This window comes from Nymphalis io, chromosome 17 (genome assembly GCF_905147045.1).
Source record: "Nymphalis io chromosome 17, ilAglIoxx1.1, whole genome shotgun sequence".
Classification (NCBI taxonomy): Eukaryota; Metazoa; Arthropoda; class Insecta; order Lepidoptera; family Nymphalidae; genus Nymphalis; species Nymphalis io.
This window is the reverse complement of record NC_065904.1, coordinates 8,163,026-8,181,853: the sequence shown is the minus strand read 5'-3', so window position 1 is coordinate 8,181,853 and position 18,828 is coordinate 8,163,026. Positions and strand designations below refer to the sequence as shown.

At 34.5% G+C, this 18,828-nt stretch overlaps 1 protein-coding gene across 8 annotated transcripts in view; it reads right to left on the bottom strand.

Annotated features, from left to right (window-relative positions):
• LOC126774820 (high affinity cAMP-specific and IBMX-insensitive 3',5'-cyclic phosphodiesterase 8) overlaps nt 1-18,828 on the bottom strand; it is a 182,685-nt gene that overhangs the window by 15,875 nt on the left and 147,982 nt on the right. The window lies entirely within an intron of this gene.

Below are 18,828 nucleotides of genomic sequence, written 5' to 3'. Positions count from 1 at the left end.
AATTTCTTTGTGTGCGATGGAATTGATGTCACAGTTAGGCGGTGACATCGAGAACCAGCTCGCGTGGACTTAAGAAGGAAGGGGAAAGCAGGAATTAGAGAGAATAATTCCTCAGAGCACTCGCCGTGATACAGTCGATAGAAAGCGCTCAGTGCTGCTATCTCGCGACGCAATTGTAAAGGTTCAAGGGTGTTTGTGACCTTTACGTCGCCAATAATGCGTACTGCACGTCGCTGCAACCGGTCCAAGGCCTCCAGTAAGTACTTAGCGGAGCCATCCCAAAGGTGCGAGCAATATTCAACGCAAGACCGTACCTGTGTTTTGTATAACAGGCACAGTTGTTGTGGCGTGAAAAAACGCCGCATCTTGTTCAGAACTCCGAGTTTCCGTGAAGCTGTTTTTATAATAGCCTCGATGTAGTCCCTTGGACTAAGGTCGCAGCGAACGTCCATCCCCAGCATGGCGATTTTGCTTTGTATCATCAGCGGTGGCACAGAGGGAGGGATGAGGGTAAAATGGTGACTTTTTCGCTGTGAGAGCGCATACCTGTGTTTTCTTGGCATTAAACTCAACAAGATTATCAGAACCCCATTTGGCGATGAGCTCTAACGTCCTATCGAGTTCAATGACAAGATTCTCCCGCCTCTCCTCAGTTTCCGCCCGCCAAGCCACTGCGCGTCCGTGGTATCCACCATGCACTGTATGTTCCCAAGGGAGAGCATATCATTGATATGCAAAAGAAAGAGTGTGGGAGATAGCACAGATCCCTGGGGGACCCCAGCATTCACTACATAGAATTGTGAAGCGCAACCATCTACTAAAACACGAAGGCTACGCTTGTGTAGGAAGCTGGCAATCCAGGTGCATAGCTGAGCAGGCAGACCATATGCCGGTAGCTTGGAGAGAAGACTTCTGTGCCAGACCCTGTCGAAAGCCTTGGAGATATCGAGGCTGACAGCCAACGATTCTCCATGCTTGTCGATAGCTTCACCCCAGAGGTGTGTTACGTACGCTAGAAGATCACCTGTGGACCGTTTTGGTCGAAACCCGTACTGACGATCATTAATTAGACAGTGATCTTCTAGGTAATGGATCAGTTGGTTGTTTAGAATCCGTTCCATCACCTTACAAAGTACTGAGGTGATAGCTATTGGTCGATAATTTGCCGGGTCAGACCGATCCCCTTTTTTGATATAAGGCCGTGATCCGAAGAACCAAGTGGAGCTTGAACCACAACCGGATATTCCACCGGGTGAGAAGTCAGCAGAAGATCCAGTAGAGAAGGCGCTTGCCCATCAATGTCTGGGATCCTGGTGGGCTGATCAACCAGTTGGGTCAAGTCGTGTGTGAGAGCAAAAGCATGAGCAGTTCTTCCAGCATGATCAGTTTTGAGGGATTTCAACCATGATTCATGGTGAGCATTAAAATCCCCCAAAAACACCAATTCCGCGTTAGGAAACTGCTCTTGCGCAGCATCTGCCACCCGACTAAGATGGTCAAATAATCGGCTTGTCTCCAAGTCACCATTGTGGGATCTGTAGAGGCACACGTAGACTCGACTCTGACGAACCAGGTCCACATGTACCACCAACATGGGGAAGGAGGGGTCCTCCAAGCAGCGCAATCGGTGACAACAAACATCCGCCCTGACGAACAAGCATACTCCGGCTTTCGCTTTAAAAGATTTTTCAAGCATGTAGCCGGGATAGTTAAGGTAGCTGGTGTCGGCAGGGCGGAGTATTTGCGTCTCCGTGAGAAACAACATTGCTGGCCGTGCTGTCTCGAGATGGTGGTGGACAGCGTTGAGGTTAGCGTGGAGTCCTCGGATGTTAGAGAACTCGACCTCAAACAGCGTGGGTATGGTGGGGGTGTGCACCGCTGAACGTTATTACCGTTATTTCTTAGTTGCGCTACCATTTGGAAAAATAAGGAAAAGAGACGTGAAGCGAGCGACGTATTGCCACGATAGGGATGGGCAAAGTATGGAGGCGTGTTTTCCCAAATGGTTGCCAAAAGGGAAAATATACTAATCCGCCGGACGGAAGGGCCCCCGAACCCCCCCCCGGAAGTGGCCGCCAAGACCCCACCTTCCGGTCACCAACCGGCACGACGGTCCACCCCGAGATTATGCGTGGCCTGGTGGGGCAGCCTCGTGAGCTGGTTAGGCACGCTCGGGCCACGGGCGGCCAGCGTTACAGCCGTTTCTTCAGGTCTTCCTGTCCGGCAGGTCAATACAGTTTCTCCCGGCATTGGTTCAACAGCCGTGTCCATCGGACCAACACCCATCGCGGCAATACTCGCTCGGGCACTGGCTGTACGCTGGCTGACCTCGAAACGCGGCTGCAAGCCACTTCACGAGTTTTTCACCATGCGTACGGTGGTAACAAGCCAGGCGGATGTTAGCATCCTACCACCAGATGAGCAGATGGTCGCTCTGATATCCCTTAGTCGCCTCTTACGACACCCATGGGAAAGAGAGGGGCAGTGAAATGTATTCTTTCTCCGTCACTGCACGGATATTATCAAATATCTCCAGTTTAAAAACGAATTTTAAAGATAAACAAGCCAGGAATTCACAACAACAAAGCGCCACTGAATTTTCGTGCAATTTTTGTTTATTATTGATCTTGTGTTTGGTGTTGAAGAAAAACCTGCTTGTGTTGAATAAAAATATGAGGCTTACATCAGATGGTTTATACACTACAACCGCACTGAAACGGCCTCAAAATCTTCTACTCTAAGTGAAGCCTTAACGTACCATTTGAAAATTAACAGGCTGGTACTTCACATAATTATTCTTTATTTATTTTTCTTTGTCACGAAAGCAATAAAAAAATCCCAGTTTATACTTACGTTGTTACTTGCTTGTTAATAGTCAGGTGTGAATGACCTTATAGCTTTCAGTGACCGCAGTCGGTCTGAAAACCTTTATGGGCTGTAAAAGGGATTACCCCATTTATGGTATACCGACGAGCCATATTGTAACATAATTCGCTTTGTCCATATAATCGTTTTATATTTCAGGCTAAAGTAAAAAGGTTCTACACTGGTTACACATATCTTTGTTCTACTTGGAAATATCTTTTACATCCTCGGACGGAAATAGGGATGTTATGATAACCGTTCCAAGTTCTTTGTTCGTTAAATATTTATTATTTATTTAAACATTGGCCCACAGTGAACAAAAAACACCAGTGTGTTTAATATACTGGTGGTAGGAATTTGTGGAAGCTCGTCTGGATAGGTACCACCCATTCATCAGATATTCTATCGCAAACCAGCAGTACTTGGTATTGTTGTGTTCTGCTTTGAGGGTGAGTGAGCCAGTGTAATTACAGGCACATAACATCTTAGTTTCCAAGGTGGTTGGTGCATTGGCAATGTTAGCGATGGTTAACATTTTTTACAGTGCCAATGTCTTTGGGCGTTGGTGACCACTACCATCAGGTGGCCCATATGCTCGTCCGCCTCCTTGTACTATAAAAAATAATAATATTTTTATCAAGCTTTTATTTAATTTGATCTATTTATAATTTTAAATTGGACGGTATTGGTGATAATACAAATTTTTATACCTCAAAACAAACTTTGCGTCATGGATGTTAAAAACGTGATTTAAAATTTTTTTTTCTTTATCAAGATTATATTTTAGTGTTAATACTAGCCTGAAGTTTATTCATTAAGAATTATTCATGCTATTATAAACAGTTTTTTTTATACATTAAAATCTATACAATAAATAATACTATACAAATAAAAAATAAAAAAAAGCTAATGTACAAATTGTAACCGCGTGGAATGTAAAATTGTAATTCGATCTTGCTTTTCAAATAAAATTGAAGATAATATTATCAAAGTGGTAGACGGTAAGCTATGTAGTTAACATATGTACTTAATAAATATACTATAAATACCATTGTAACATTTAACAAAACATTACTTTATGATTAGAAGTGAGACTAATCAAATCCTTTCATATTATTCTCTTACATGTTTAAAATTACAAAAAAACGGTATACAAAAGTTTTATTTATCTTTCATATTTATGTGCCCCTCGTCCAAATCATATAAACTTTGGTAACGTATTACATTTATTGGAAACGGGAAATGCAATGTCGGACAAGAATCAAAATTCGTGCCAGTTTATCGCATATAAAGCGTTTTTACGGTCGCTCTTGAAATGTGTTACTTGTTTTGCGTCAGAAGTTTTATGTGATAAATAATAACATTTTTGATGTGAGCCTTCAGGGTAGAACCGTTTTATGTCTCGAGTCACATTAAAATCTAATTACGATGTACATAAAAGAATATATTCGTAAAAGTATTAAGCTCTTAACAACTTAAGTGGCAAGTTATTTTTGTAAATTGTAACGTGAAAATTGTTTGTTCATTTTGTCATTGAAAAAGTTTTGCTTTAAATAATAACGAACAATTATAAAAGTTAACAAAGTAGAAATAAACACTTAAGGAGCTGGCAAAATCAAAATAAACATATACTTAATCCAAGTGACTTCTTAAAACTCACTTTGAACTGTCATTTTATAATTACAACCCATGTTAGTATGTTTTAAAATAATATCAAACTATAATTTGTTCAAATAGCACAAAATAATATGTAATAAACATAATTATTATCAAAATATTACATTTTAGTACGAAAATTGTATAATTCTTTAAATTTATTTTAGAAGACGAATAGGTACGCAGATGGTAGGTAAGTGGTTTAGTTTATCTATAGACCTAGGCACTGTAGAAATATAAAACACTTTTTACACTATTGTGTAAAAAATACTAAACTAATGTGTGTGGGATATTATCCCTAACTCCCTAAGTCTATGGACGTTGGTGACCACTTACCATCAGGTGCCCAAATGCTCGCCTACCTATATTATAAAAAAAAATCCCTTGTGCCTGAAACAACACTCAAATGTAAAATAGTATTGATGTTTGGAAGTAGAATAACTGGTCAGTGGTAACTCAGATTTACCACCGCCAAACTCAATTGGCTTTACTTATAAGCGTTGTTTAGCGGGTGTTGAACTAAACACAGACTTTCCTCTTTCTGTCATTTATTTGACATTAGAAAGAAGACATAGCATTGTATAATTAATCACCAACATTTATGAATAAATTTGTTATTAACGTTAATTGCACAAGTCGGCGTTGGCACTTGAAAGGTCGACGCTATAGGCTTTTAGGTTGTCAGCATAAGCGGCTATCCTATTTGTGACGTCACATTATGTCGTTAAATATTAAGGTTTTTTATAAGTACTTCATTTGTTTTTGTTAACTTTAATTTAATAGTAATGCAAGACAAAAAACAGGCATATTATTATTGTTTCTAAAGATTCACATACAATATCCTTACAAGTATACATAATCTACCGTTGGTCTGAAAAAAGGCAGTAAATACATGAAATATATAAACCAAATTATATAATTGCGTATATGATTTTAATTATTATTCTCAGAACGGTAGTTATGTAATCGATTATAAATAACATATTTCAGAATATTTTAGTGTATAAATATAAAATAGAATCGTGGGTCCTGTTACAACTCTTCTGGAAAAGTACTTCAGCGATCTATCCCTTAATAAAACATGATTTAATGTAATAAATTATTTATGTCGGGCGAATGGGAATGTTAAAACTTTTTACATGATATACGATTCGATCATTATCACCCAAAATGGCCACTGTTGCTTTATAAGCTACTTTTTAATCCTACTAGTTTCCGACCAAAGCTTCGCCCCCATGTGAGAGGGGGGGGGGGGGTGTTAGGTAACCTATATTCTTTTCCGTATAGCTGACACGTTGTATGCTTGTTGATCGGTTCAGTAGTTAAAATGTAAAAGCGTAACAAACAAACAAATATTATTTGTATAACTCACTCTAAACACTAGACATTCTCATTGGTTAATATTCATACGTGATTAATTTATTTCGTAACTGTTAGTAAAGTGTTGTATTTTATTACCGAGTTACTAATTAAAGTGCAACTAGAGTGAAACCTTTGAAATATTCCGTTAATTAAGAGCCGTTGTGAAGTTATAAATTAGTTGGTTTGGATTCATGGAGATTCCGTTCTGAACGGTTCTAATTGAGTTATATAAAATACTTTGCATATTTCTCGACATGTTGTCAGTTTCTAGTTCAGGGCCATAATAAATACGGATCAAGTGCAAGATTGATTAGCCGAGATAGCCCAGTAGTAAGAACGCGTGAATCTTAACCGATGATCCTGGGTTCAAACCACTGAATTTTCATGCGCTTAATTTGTGATTATAATGCATGTCCTGCTATACGATGAAGAAAAACATCGTGAGGAAACCTGCATGTTTCTAATTTCACTGAAATTCTGTCACATGTGTATTCCATTAACCCGCAATGGAGCAGCGTGGTGGAATAAGCTTCATATCTTCTCAAAAAGGGGAGGAGGCCTTAGCCCAGCAGTGAGACACTCACAGGCTGTTACTGTTGCTGTAAGTGCAAGTCGTAGAGAGAAGGGATTTCGTAATATTACGATAGAAAATGATAGAATAAAATAGTAGTAATAGAAAAGAATAAAATAGTTATTTACTAATTTTATAATAACCTAAATACCAAAATTATATAACATTTAACAAAGAATGCGCTAAAAAGTTATTCCCTGAAGTAGAAGTAACAGACAGTATGTCCAAACAAAATATTTGTATAATATATATTATAGTCATTAGTCAGTCGGAGAAGACTGACAGATCGTGGAAGAATTTAATTTTTTCATCGATTTACGAAACGCTATATATATATAGCTACATAACATTAATTTAGAGATTTTTGTTAAAACTTCAAAATACAAAACTAACCGTATTTTTACCTTATCCATCACGAATAATAAATATAAATGGCAGCATATCTATACACATAATTCCCTTCGACCCTTTTTGTTGAAAGGTAAAAATTATTAAATAAGATGATAAAGTCGATGTACGTCCATCTTTTATCCCTTATTGAAGCAGTTTGCATATTGATTCCCTGTTTTATAGCGGAAATTGAACAACATACGGCCAAGGTAATGGTGACATGCATTGTAAAATATGCAAAAAATATCGATCGCTTGAATGTCGGTTAAGGTGTAAAATAATCTATATATATATATGCAGCAGTAAGACTTAATGGCGTATTGTTAATATTTCGATTTCTGCATGCATTATGGATTTATCGTAATGTGCCGGTATTAAGTGGATTTAAGATTTTTTATCAAATTATTTTCATTCATAGTTTTATTTGAAATAGTATTTTTCATTTTTTTTTTGTTAATCATAATTATGTTTTGAAAATTATCTGATGTCATTTTGAATTAGTATAAAGGGCAATTATGATAAATAATAACATACCATTACACATAATAGTATACGAACATTTGTTTGAATTAATTTTTTTATAAAATATTTTTATGAAATGGGGTTTTGCGGCAACATTAAGAAATTTTGTGTCAAGTGCTATTGAGTTATTTATAAAGATATAGATGAAAATAAAGAATGTTACATAATTTCATCAAAATGACAATTTAAACAACTAATTATATTTATTAACCCTTGACAAAGTTTTCTCTAAAAGCTTTCTAATGTTCGAACAAACAGTTAGTTCGCAACCTTTTAAAGAGTGTTCGATTCATAATAAAATGTAGTTTATAAAGTTTTAGAGTAACAAAAGTATATAAAATTTAATTGTTTAAATATTTAATAATTGTATCCACTATGTAATGAGAATAAAATGACCCACCGAGATATTTTCCAATTAAGTATATTAAATATACCAAATTGGTATATAATTTTATTATTAAAATAAATTTTATTTTGATTTTGATAGTAAACCAGAAATTTTAAGAACCTGAAATATTATGATAAACCTACACGGCTTAATGTCTTTTCTTAGCACTTTTATACTTTATATATAAAAATACTTTCTATAATTTGAATTCACGACGAAAGTTGTTCATATGTACAATTTTGCAGGTAGATGTTCAATTACTGCCTGCGTACGCCCATTGAATCGCATTTACTCAATTGGTATCATTAAAGATCGCTGACATTTCTACAAAATGGGAGTCTAATTTTCTTCGAGCTCTATGGGTCGAATGTAACAATCAATTGCTCCCGCTACTCTTAAAATAGGTCTTTCGCTTCACGGAGACGTAAAGTGTTGACGACAAATGGCCAAGTTCTCTTACAAAGGCGAGCGAGCATTTGTCCAAGTTATTAGCAGTAGTCAAGTCATTAAAATTATTCTATCTTATCTTTGTGGTGTATTTATCGCCGGATGTAAGTTTCGTAAGTTTGCAATAAATCTCGCTAAGATTATAAATTGACGAAAAATTGTCAAAAGGAGCATTCAATCGTTACTAATATTATAAATGTGAAAATAACTCTGTATGTCTGTTACGTATCACAGCTACACCACCGAATCGATTTTGATGAAATTTGGTATGAAGCAAATTTGAGCTCAAAGGAAGGACACACGCAGAAAAAATTTTTTTACCTAAAACCTACCCTGCTCCCCTAAAACTTGGGCGAAGCCACGGGCGAAAACTAGTTTATAATAAATCGAATGAATGAGTTTGATATGGATCCGACTGCGAACAATTTTTTCGATAGCATACTTTGTAAGTACAACGCGCACAAATCCAAAAGCGTGACTTATGTTACCGTTTTACTATTATTACTTAGGAACAAACTTTATCGTTTTAGCAAATTATCTGTAAGAATATTGTTAATATTGTCCGCGGTCACGCACAAGAAGGATAAACTTTAATTTGGAATATAGTTAAACTAAATCGAATTCTACATATCAATACTAAATTTGAATTTTATTTCTGTGTCGAAACTAAAAAGTATCCAAGCTTACTTTTATGTGCATATTAAGTAAGTTATTGCACAACGTGTTTTAGTGTTATCGTCGCATTTGAACAGAATGACTCAATAGTATTCAGAAAATTTAGGAAATTTACATGTGCAATGCATGCAGACGTATTGAATATAGCAGAGGTGGCGCCACTCGAGATAACTCGATAAATAGCTAACCGGATCATCAGTTGTACAGAATAAATATTTCAGCACATTTAAAAAGATTATTTTCATAACTGAGACTGCTTAACTCATATGTTATCTTTTTTATAATTTTTCTAAATCATAAATAGAAAGTAAATTTCTAATAGAGTAATTAAATTAATTGAAAAACAAAACTTATTTAAGTAAATTAATGTGTACATAGCAATCCTAAATTACAGTAACAGTAACAGCCTGTTAATGTCCCACTGCTGGGCTAAGGCCTCCTCTCCCTTTTTGAGGAGAAGGTTTGGAGCTTATTCCACCACGCTGCTCCAATGCGGGTTGGTAGAATACACATGTGGCAAAATTTCAATGAAATTAGACACATGCAGGTTTCCTCACGATGTTTTCCTTCACCGTTAAAGCACGAGTTGAATTATAAACACAAATTAAGCACATGAAAATTCAGTGGTGCTTGCCCGGGTTTGAACCCACGATCATCGGTTAAGATTCACGCGTTCTTACCACTGGGCCATCTCGGCTTTTTTATAATCCTAAATTATAATAGACAAATTTTATATCTTCATTTCTAGCGTAAAGAATAATAATTTTGTGAACAATTTCAGCTTGATTATGGGCTATCCACCCAATCCGATGATTTAAAATTTAGTTGTAATTTTTACCTCTCAAACATATATGTAGATACTAATATTATGTGCAGTTAAACAAAGATAATTGAAATAAGTTTTAGATGTGATAAATTTAAATATTTTTGCAAATTGACTCTTCGAATTATCTACTCTATGGAATCTTTTACACTTCGTTGAGGCTCTTCGGGGATTTTCGAGGAATTCGGTATCGGGCGGAATTTCGATAAGACGCTGAATAAAGAGAAAATTATTACATACTCCGCAAAACGAGCGCGACGTTAGTTCGGGAGATGAAATGTTTGTAATTCCTCTGTATACACACACACACATATTACATTATATTATAACAAAAATTAAAAATAATTACATTCATGTAGTTTAAAATACTGATCACACCTTATATTAAGTACAGAATTAGGCTATTTTCCGTCCCTTTTAAAACGATGCATTTAAATTCGACCTTGAAATGGTACTATCACGCTAAAGCTTTTACTTCTAAAATAATCCAAAAAGGTAAAGATGTCAGTATTTCTAATTCAATGTCAGGTAAATAGTTAAACCCATAGAATAATAGTGAATAGTTACTAAGTATGTAGGATAACTTTGTTCCAAGGTTTTATGCTTTGTAACTTAAGCAATACAGACAAATTGATTATAAAACATAACAATGGATAATGTACATGTAAAGATGTATACGATCGTCTCATGAAGTAAGGTAATAACTTAGGTATAACTTTGTCTTCTAGTTCGCAAGTTGTGGCGAACATTGGAAAACTTTGGGAACACTCAACCTTTCATCGAGCTAATGAAAACGCGATGTCCGTTATTATTTTTACTGTTCATTTATTTAATTGGTTGATATTGACGACAAGACATTGATTTTAATAGGAGGTTGAAGAAGTAAACGTTGTTTTTTATTTTCTTTTAGATAAGTGGATGAGCACATGGGCTGTTTGTTGGTATATGGTAAACTAAACCAGAAATGAAAAAATGGTTCACCTGACATTCTAGCAATCTATATTGATCTATACATATATTATAAATGTGAAAGTAACTATGCCTGTTTGTCACACTTTCACTTCTAAGCCACTGAACCGATTTTTATAAAATTTTGTATGAAGCAAGTTTGAACTCCAATGAAGGACATAGGCATACATACAAAAAATACTTTTATTCTACTATGGCGAAGTGGAGGGCGAATATGTTTGTATTAATAGCATTCATTTTATGTATTTATGCACGAAAAATGTTTCGGTGTAATTTTGAATACAAGAGAGCATTTTAGAGATGTCTGTAGGAGTAGTTCCATTCATATGTCAGGATAGCATAACACATGTATGTAAAAAAATATATTTAAGACTTGATATTCAATAGTTTCTTTGAAAATCTTTTCAATGAAAAATATCAAGATTTTTAGACATCTTATTGTTATGATTATTTACACCTATTCTGTCTTATTAAGTCCGAATAAGTAATTTGGATAAAATGTAAACGCTTATTGGGCGCCTATTGCGTCATACGCTACCATCATCCAATGACAGTTCAGTTTAAAGCCAATTTATCTAATATTATCAGCGTATTAGAAACTGGAGTTTAGTATTGAATGTTGTACCAGAATACATAACATATTCAGAGCAATTAGACTCGAATCTTCATCAGATTCTGATGTCTGAATTCTACACTCGGATATTTAGAGCACTTCAGACGCACTGAAGTGCTCTGTGCAGTGCTAGCCAATTAAGTTACGTGTTCCAGTAACAGCATTCGTGAAATTTATCTCAAGCGAACGTGAATTTCGATATGGGTATCATATGAAATAATATTTTCATGAAAGTAGTAAAATGACAGCCTGTAGTTGTCCCATTTCTAGACTAAGGCCCCTCTCCTCTAAGCACATGAAAAGTTAATGGTGCTTGTCGGGTTTGTATGGGTATTTCTTTTTATAAAAAATGCGGACGAGCGTTTGTGCCACCTGATAGCAAGTGGTCACCAACGTTGGCATTGTAAGAAATGTTAACCATCGCTTACATCGCAAAAGCGCCACTAACCTTGGGAACTAAGATGTTTTGTCACTTGTGCCTGTAATTGCACTGGCTCACTCACCCTTAAAAGCGGAACACAACAATACTAAGTACTGCAGTTTTGCGGTAGAATATCTGATGAGCAGGTGGTACCTACCCAGGCGAGCTTGCACAAAGCCCTACCACCTGTATTTTATTTTACGTTTCTTCGATTAACGTCTTCTAACCACTGAAATGAGATGAACATAAATAAACAAGCACTACTTTATTTTCATATACTTAATTTTTTTTTTTTTTATAGAATAGGAAGGTGGACGAGCATATGGGCCACCTGATGGTAAGTGGTCAACAAACGCCCTTAGACATTGGCATTCTAAGAAATGTCAACCATCGCTTATAGCCAATGCGCCACCAACCTTGGGAACTAAGATTTTATGTCCCTTGTGCCTGTAATTACACTGGCTCACTCACCCTTCAAACCGGAACACAACAATATCAAGTATTGCTGTTTTGCGGTACAATATCTGATGAGTGGGTGGTACCTACCCAGACGAGCTTGCACAAAGCCCTACCACCAGTTTATTACAATTATATTTATACCATTTATATTTACAATTCGCCTCGTGCTTGGCGGTTGAGGAAAACAGGACTAAAACTGCATATTTCGGATGGAAATCTGCTACATATGTGTCGGTACCCACATTGAAGCAGCGCCGTGGAACAAGGTGGACTTTTCATCTTAAGGAAAGGAGGTTTTAGAGCAGCAGTAGGAATTTTATAGGCTGTTATTATTTTTTTATCTTTCTATTCTATTCTATAAATGCGTTATTGAGAGTTTAGTAATTAAACACTTCATTCGAAGAGTTCAAATGCAGAGTCGTCATGTTATTAGAATCGATAGGCAGTCTCCACAATCAATATTAGGTTCTGCAATCAATTAGTTAAATTGTGTGTCGACTAAAGCGGCTATCGGCGTCTGTTAATAATGTTAAGTGCGTCCCCTTGGCGGTTTATATTAACGTGGGGTATCAAATAAGTGAGTTACAAATATATGTCTGATATGACTTGCTAGTATTTGTGGACATGTTTTTAGTCAAGTTACTTGTTAATAATAGTTAGTTTTTCATATTTGTATTTAACTTTGTAGGTATAATCCACTCATTACATATTTTAACGCTAAACAGCAATATATTGTTGTGTTATAGATTGAAGTGTAAGTGAGCCAGTGTAAATACAGGCACGAGGAAAACATATTAGTTCATAAGGTCAGGCGCGTTGGTGATGTAAGGGATGGTTAATTTTTGTTACAGTGCCAAAATCTATGTGCAGTAGTGAAAAATTACCATCAGGTGGCACATTTGTCAGTGTAGCACCTATTAGTACCGCTGTTGTAAAGTTTCAGAGGGACCAATAAATTATATAAGTAGTAGATAGTATTGTTTATTTTTTTTGTAATTCTGTATATCAGTCTTGTTACTTAAATAAATAAATAATAATTATTAAAATCTATATCGTAATAAAATTGACGAAGAAATCCTTAGACTTTTTGTAAACACAACAGACTGGTGTAGTAGTTTACGCTTAATGGTATCTATGCCTTGTAGGAGATTTACGGGCAATTAATTCTTTAGCGGGCTACGGACTTTTGCATTAATAACGATGTAAAGTCTACACCTTTATTAATGTTTAATTTAAGGATACAAAAAAGTAACCGAACACAAGATGAAAGATATATATATATATATATATATATTATAGAATAGGTAGGCGGACGAGCATATGGGCCACCTGTTGGTAAATGGTCACCAACGCCCATAGACATTGGCATTGTAAAGAAATGTAACCATTGCTTACATCGATAGATCTGCAGTCTTATAATTAGTCACTAGACCAACGAGGCAGTCAACGCTAATGTAGAGCCCGTATTAATTATAGTTTCTAATTATAACAGTATAGTGTAATCAGATAATGTACTGTAATTTCTATTAAATGTAATTATTATATAATGTGCGTGATTATTGTATATACAGCATGTTATAAATGATAGTCTATCAAGTGTACGAGACTGACAGCTACAAAGGAGTATGTAATGTCACAGAGCTTACGCTATTTAGATAAGGAAAAAATTTAAATTGACACTTTTGCATTGTCGTTCGCTGGCAACGCTTACAATTTTTCACAATTTTATTACTCCATTATATTTTTTTAAATTGTTCGATATTCACGATTCAAATGTAATATTATTTAAACACATATAAGTTTGTTACGTCAAAAGAGTTTTAGTTCTAAGTACAAATTCACGCAGTCATCATCAAGATACATCAAGCCACATCCATACATTGACGCCACAGTCAACACAGCACACTTACTTTTTAAATTCATTAGTAGGTGCCACATAAAGTCTAAACTATTTGAAAAAAAATAGTACTACTCCCATTACCGTTTTCGATATAAGAAAATTCGAGAAGATTGTCTTTTTCCTAAATACTATGTATATAATATAAAAATTTAATTCTTATTTTGAAATAATAAAATACAATTTACTAATACGATTATTATAATAATTTAATATTGTTATGGCAATTAATAAAGATTTTAATCTAATGTTAATATTTCGTAAAGTAACGAATATCGTTTAATATTACGATCGCGATACGCAGTTATATATCGCTGTAATAATAATGAAAGATATTGTAAACATAAAGTTTTATAGAGGTATTCGTTCACTTCTTATCACGTTATATTGGTTAAGGTAAATTTTATGCGGGCGTTTGTTTTTTTATATTTTATTACGATAAATGAGGGGAAATATTAGCTAACAGAAGGCTTATTGATAAATAATAAACTAGCAATGTGTACGATAATGCATATTACGTTTTTATTGTAAAAACTTGTCGCTTGATAGCTTACAATTAATTAACAGCTCGTTTGAAACTTATTCTACCATGTTGCTTCGCTTTAGGTAAGTGTACGTGAGGCAGAATTTCATCCGACGTAATCAGATAACCTAACGATGTTGATGAACCTAAAGCGCTGTGCCAAAAAGCTTATTTAAATAGAGCACATGAATTCAGTTGTAGGCCTTTTGCAAGTATGGTTGGGTAGGTATCACGCTATCATCTTATATTCAATCGCCAAATAGTGATACTTAGTGTTGTTGGGTTCCGTTTTGAAGGGTGAGTAAGTATAAATGCAGGCACAAGGGAGATAAAATCTTAGTTCCCAGGGATGATGACGTATTGGCGATGTAAATAATTGTTCATATTTCTTAGAGTGCCAATGGGTGTTAGAAGCCACCAGCTGAAATTGCCAGTCTGCCAACTTATTTAAAATAAAAATAAAAACTTGATTTTTTTACACATATATAAAATACCGTTCATTTCGAGGAAAAATAATAACATAACTTCAATAATGTCGTATATTACAAGTGAATTCGATAAAGAAAAAATAACAAAGAGCCTTAACAAATATCCGTTTCAATAGCATTCAAGCATGTCTGATCTCCGGAAAGTATGAATTGGGATCGATCATCTTGCCCGGATGTCCCCCGCCCTTAATTGTCCTACAGTTCAAGTCTTTGAAAGGAAAATTTGATATATTCTCATCTAAGAAATGTTGACGAGGTAATTTTGAACGCTTAGTACTAGTTTTATGGTGTAGTTATGTTATAAAAGCAACTTGGTAAAGAAAAAACTACATATAAATTTATTTTTATTAAAATATAAAATATTTTAAATATTTATTGTTTCGTCTTACTCTCATTCCTGCCCTTAGATGGGTTTAAACGAATCTCCACGTAAAATCAGATTAGGCCGTAAAAAGATTAAGAATTTCCTCATTTTTAATTATGCCAGTTAAAATACAACTGTACCTAAATGTTATATATCGCTAGCAAAGCGATATTCATTATGCTTACATTGAAAATTTATGAAATATTTCCAGAGCAAAGCTATTGTTTATAGTTTGCACCTTGTCGATTGACAAATTGTTACAAATAAGAGATTTATCTTAAGAACAACATATGATTTCGTCGTTAAAAAAAAATAAATTCATAGATAAGTTTCGAGACGAGACAGTCCAGTAGTAAGATAATGTGCTTAAGTGGCGATACAGGAAAACGTTGTAAGGAAACCTGAGTCGGAGGAAAATCTGCACATGTATATCCACCAACTCGCATTAGAGAAGCGTCGTGGAATAAGCTCAGCAAATATGAAAGTTTCACAGAGTTCAGATTCCATCAAATGATATTTTGATAATATTAGGCACTTGGTTATATGTTATCTGTTTATTTATTCTAGAATGGCTTTGTTTCGTTATTATTTGTAAAAGTAATATATCTATTTAAAAACTATAGCAACTTTGTTCGACATAATGAAATCAAGGGAAATTCGCTCTTTGTTTGAAAGGCTTGTTTAACCATGTCAGTAATTTGCGGCTCAATCTATCAAGTTAATCGTGCGGGCTCTAGGTCATCAAGTACGAGACGCTAATTAAATAAACATCTGAAGTTTGACTGATTAACATCGTGTAGTCGTATTTTATTTACTTTTGAAAAAAAAGTTAGTCGAATATCATATTTAAATTATTTTGAATTTCAGAGATATTTTTTTTCTTGTAATTTTTTTTTATTAGTCATAGACAAGTTAACTATATCTAGTTCAACTAGGCTCTCACCTTTTACAATTTTAATTTGAATATAATGCTAAACCATTATAGTTATGATAAAAACAATAACGATACGATAATGTAAGGAATGGTTATTATTTCTTACTTTACCAATGTCTATGGGTGGTGGTGACCACTTACCATCAGGTGGCCCATTAGCCCATCTGGGCAATATGGGTACCTATTATAAAAATAGATGGTTTGAAACATTTTACCACAAGGTACGTTTTGTTCAAGTTTTTTAATATGACCTTGCCCGTGAGTGGTAACATGATATTATAGTCTATACCTTTGTTTGTCTCATTTAATAACTTTGAACGAAAAACTTTTTTTTTAAATCGTACTGTTAAATCCTGAGATTAGCGTGTTCAAACAAACGAATTTTTAGCTTTATATTTTGATATAGAATAAAAACTCTGCGTTTTTTTTGAATTCATAACTCAGCTATGATCTCATATTTGAAAACTTTATTCAAATATATAAGTTTTAACCACAGAAACTTTAAATAGCTTAATCTGAGCAAGAGAATCGTGTGCTTATTACTTTCACGAAACTGTTAGAACTATAATCCTAACTATATTAATATTTTATAAATGTAAATTTCGGCCGATATGACTCAGTAGTTTGAACACGTAAGTCTTACCTAAAGGATTTACGTCTTAATTATTGTATACGTGAAGACTTATTTAAAATTAATATGATGATAATTTTGCTAGAATTAAAGTCAATAAAAAAATTGTAAAAAAATAACAAAAATGAACAAACATGATATATAATAACTAACTAACTAAATAACTTGAGTACATGCGGTGAGAATGGTTTGAGTGTGTATTTATGTTTGTGTGTGCCTATGCGCGTACGCACACGCACGTGTGTTAATTTCAATCTCGGCTGTGAATGAAGACTTCGTGTGGAAAATGGATTTGTCGGTTAACATCCAGCACCGGAGCAGCGTGGTGCTCAGCATAGCAAGGTGCGCAGCATTTTGTAATCAGCTTTAAATCTTATTCCATGTATTGGAATAACATTTAAGCCGTAAGGTCTCAGTAGAAGCATTTAGTTTACTTTCCTCTTAAAAAATGTTCTATTTTTGTTTTTTGAAATATAACATTTAATATAGCACTGCATTAATTTATGTACAATGATTCAATTGATTGATTGATATTGATTGATTCCAATGTGTTACGTTTGTCGAAAATGAATAAAATATTTTAAAATCTTCTTTTGTGTAATGACATTGTTATTTAAATTGAAAGATAAGGGTTTTCCTGAATGGGTTTCCTTTTTCCCATTGTATCGATTTTAAATACGAAACACATAAGTAGATACCAGTTTCGTGTTTTTATTCTACGTGTACATTAACTCTTAATCCTTAAAAAATAAATTTAATAAAACATAACGAATAGGAATTTATAATTCTTAAATTCAAAACTGTATTAAGATTTCAATGAGAATGATTCGGCCAGATAAGTATTTATCCATCTTTTGATATTTTAAGCTATATGTCCATCCGTAATCCGTAATAGTCTGTGAATGTCTCACTGCTGGGCTAAAGGCCTCCTCTCCCTTTTCGAGGAGTAGGTTTGAAGCTTATTCCACCACGCTGCTCCAGTGCAGGTTGGTGGAATACACATGTGGCAGAATTTGCCCGGGTTTGAACCCACGATCGAGGGTCATCTCGGCTTATGTCGGTGCATATGTCGATGGACTAGTGGATCTTAAATGTAGTTAACAAATTCAAATCAGAGCAAAATTGAGTTGGTGAGCTGTGAGTGTATTTTTATATTTCTAGTAAAATTAATTATCAATATCCTTTTATGAAACATACATATTTATACCTAATATATTATATGTTAATTAATAAAAAAAAATCTAAATAGCTTAAAATGTAAGTAATTAGGTTCTGCTGACTGAATTGAATTCAGCCTTTCTCAATGATGCCTAGCCAAATACGCGGGAGGTAAAATGCACAAGTATAAAGTTTGTGCAAGCACAGTTGGACTCAATTTTCCATGTCTGTTATAATCCGAAAGGAAGTCAATTCGACATGATCTAAAAAAGTCAGACTCGACGTCCCGGTGGTGTTGCGTGGGAGTAAACACAGCCTGAGAATTCACAGAAAATCGTATAAACTTTTATTGCCTAACCGGGAATCGAATTAATTGATCTGTATTCTTATTATTTATTTACTTTGTATACATACAAAGTACTGGGCAAATGACATAGTTACAATAAAAACAACTTAGAAATAATAATATATAAATAATAACTGGTCAGACAGTTCATACAAGTTCCATTACAAATCAATTAAATAATTATAACGTTTTATTAAGATCGTTATCTAATAAATCCCACGGTCACTTTCATTTTATCACGTGCAATGATATTAAGCAAGTTTTAATTCTGATATAAGTTTAATCAGTGATGAAATAAGACTTAGCCCGCGGATACTTAAACGACA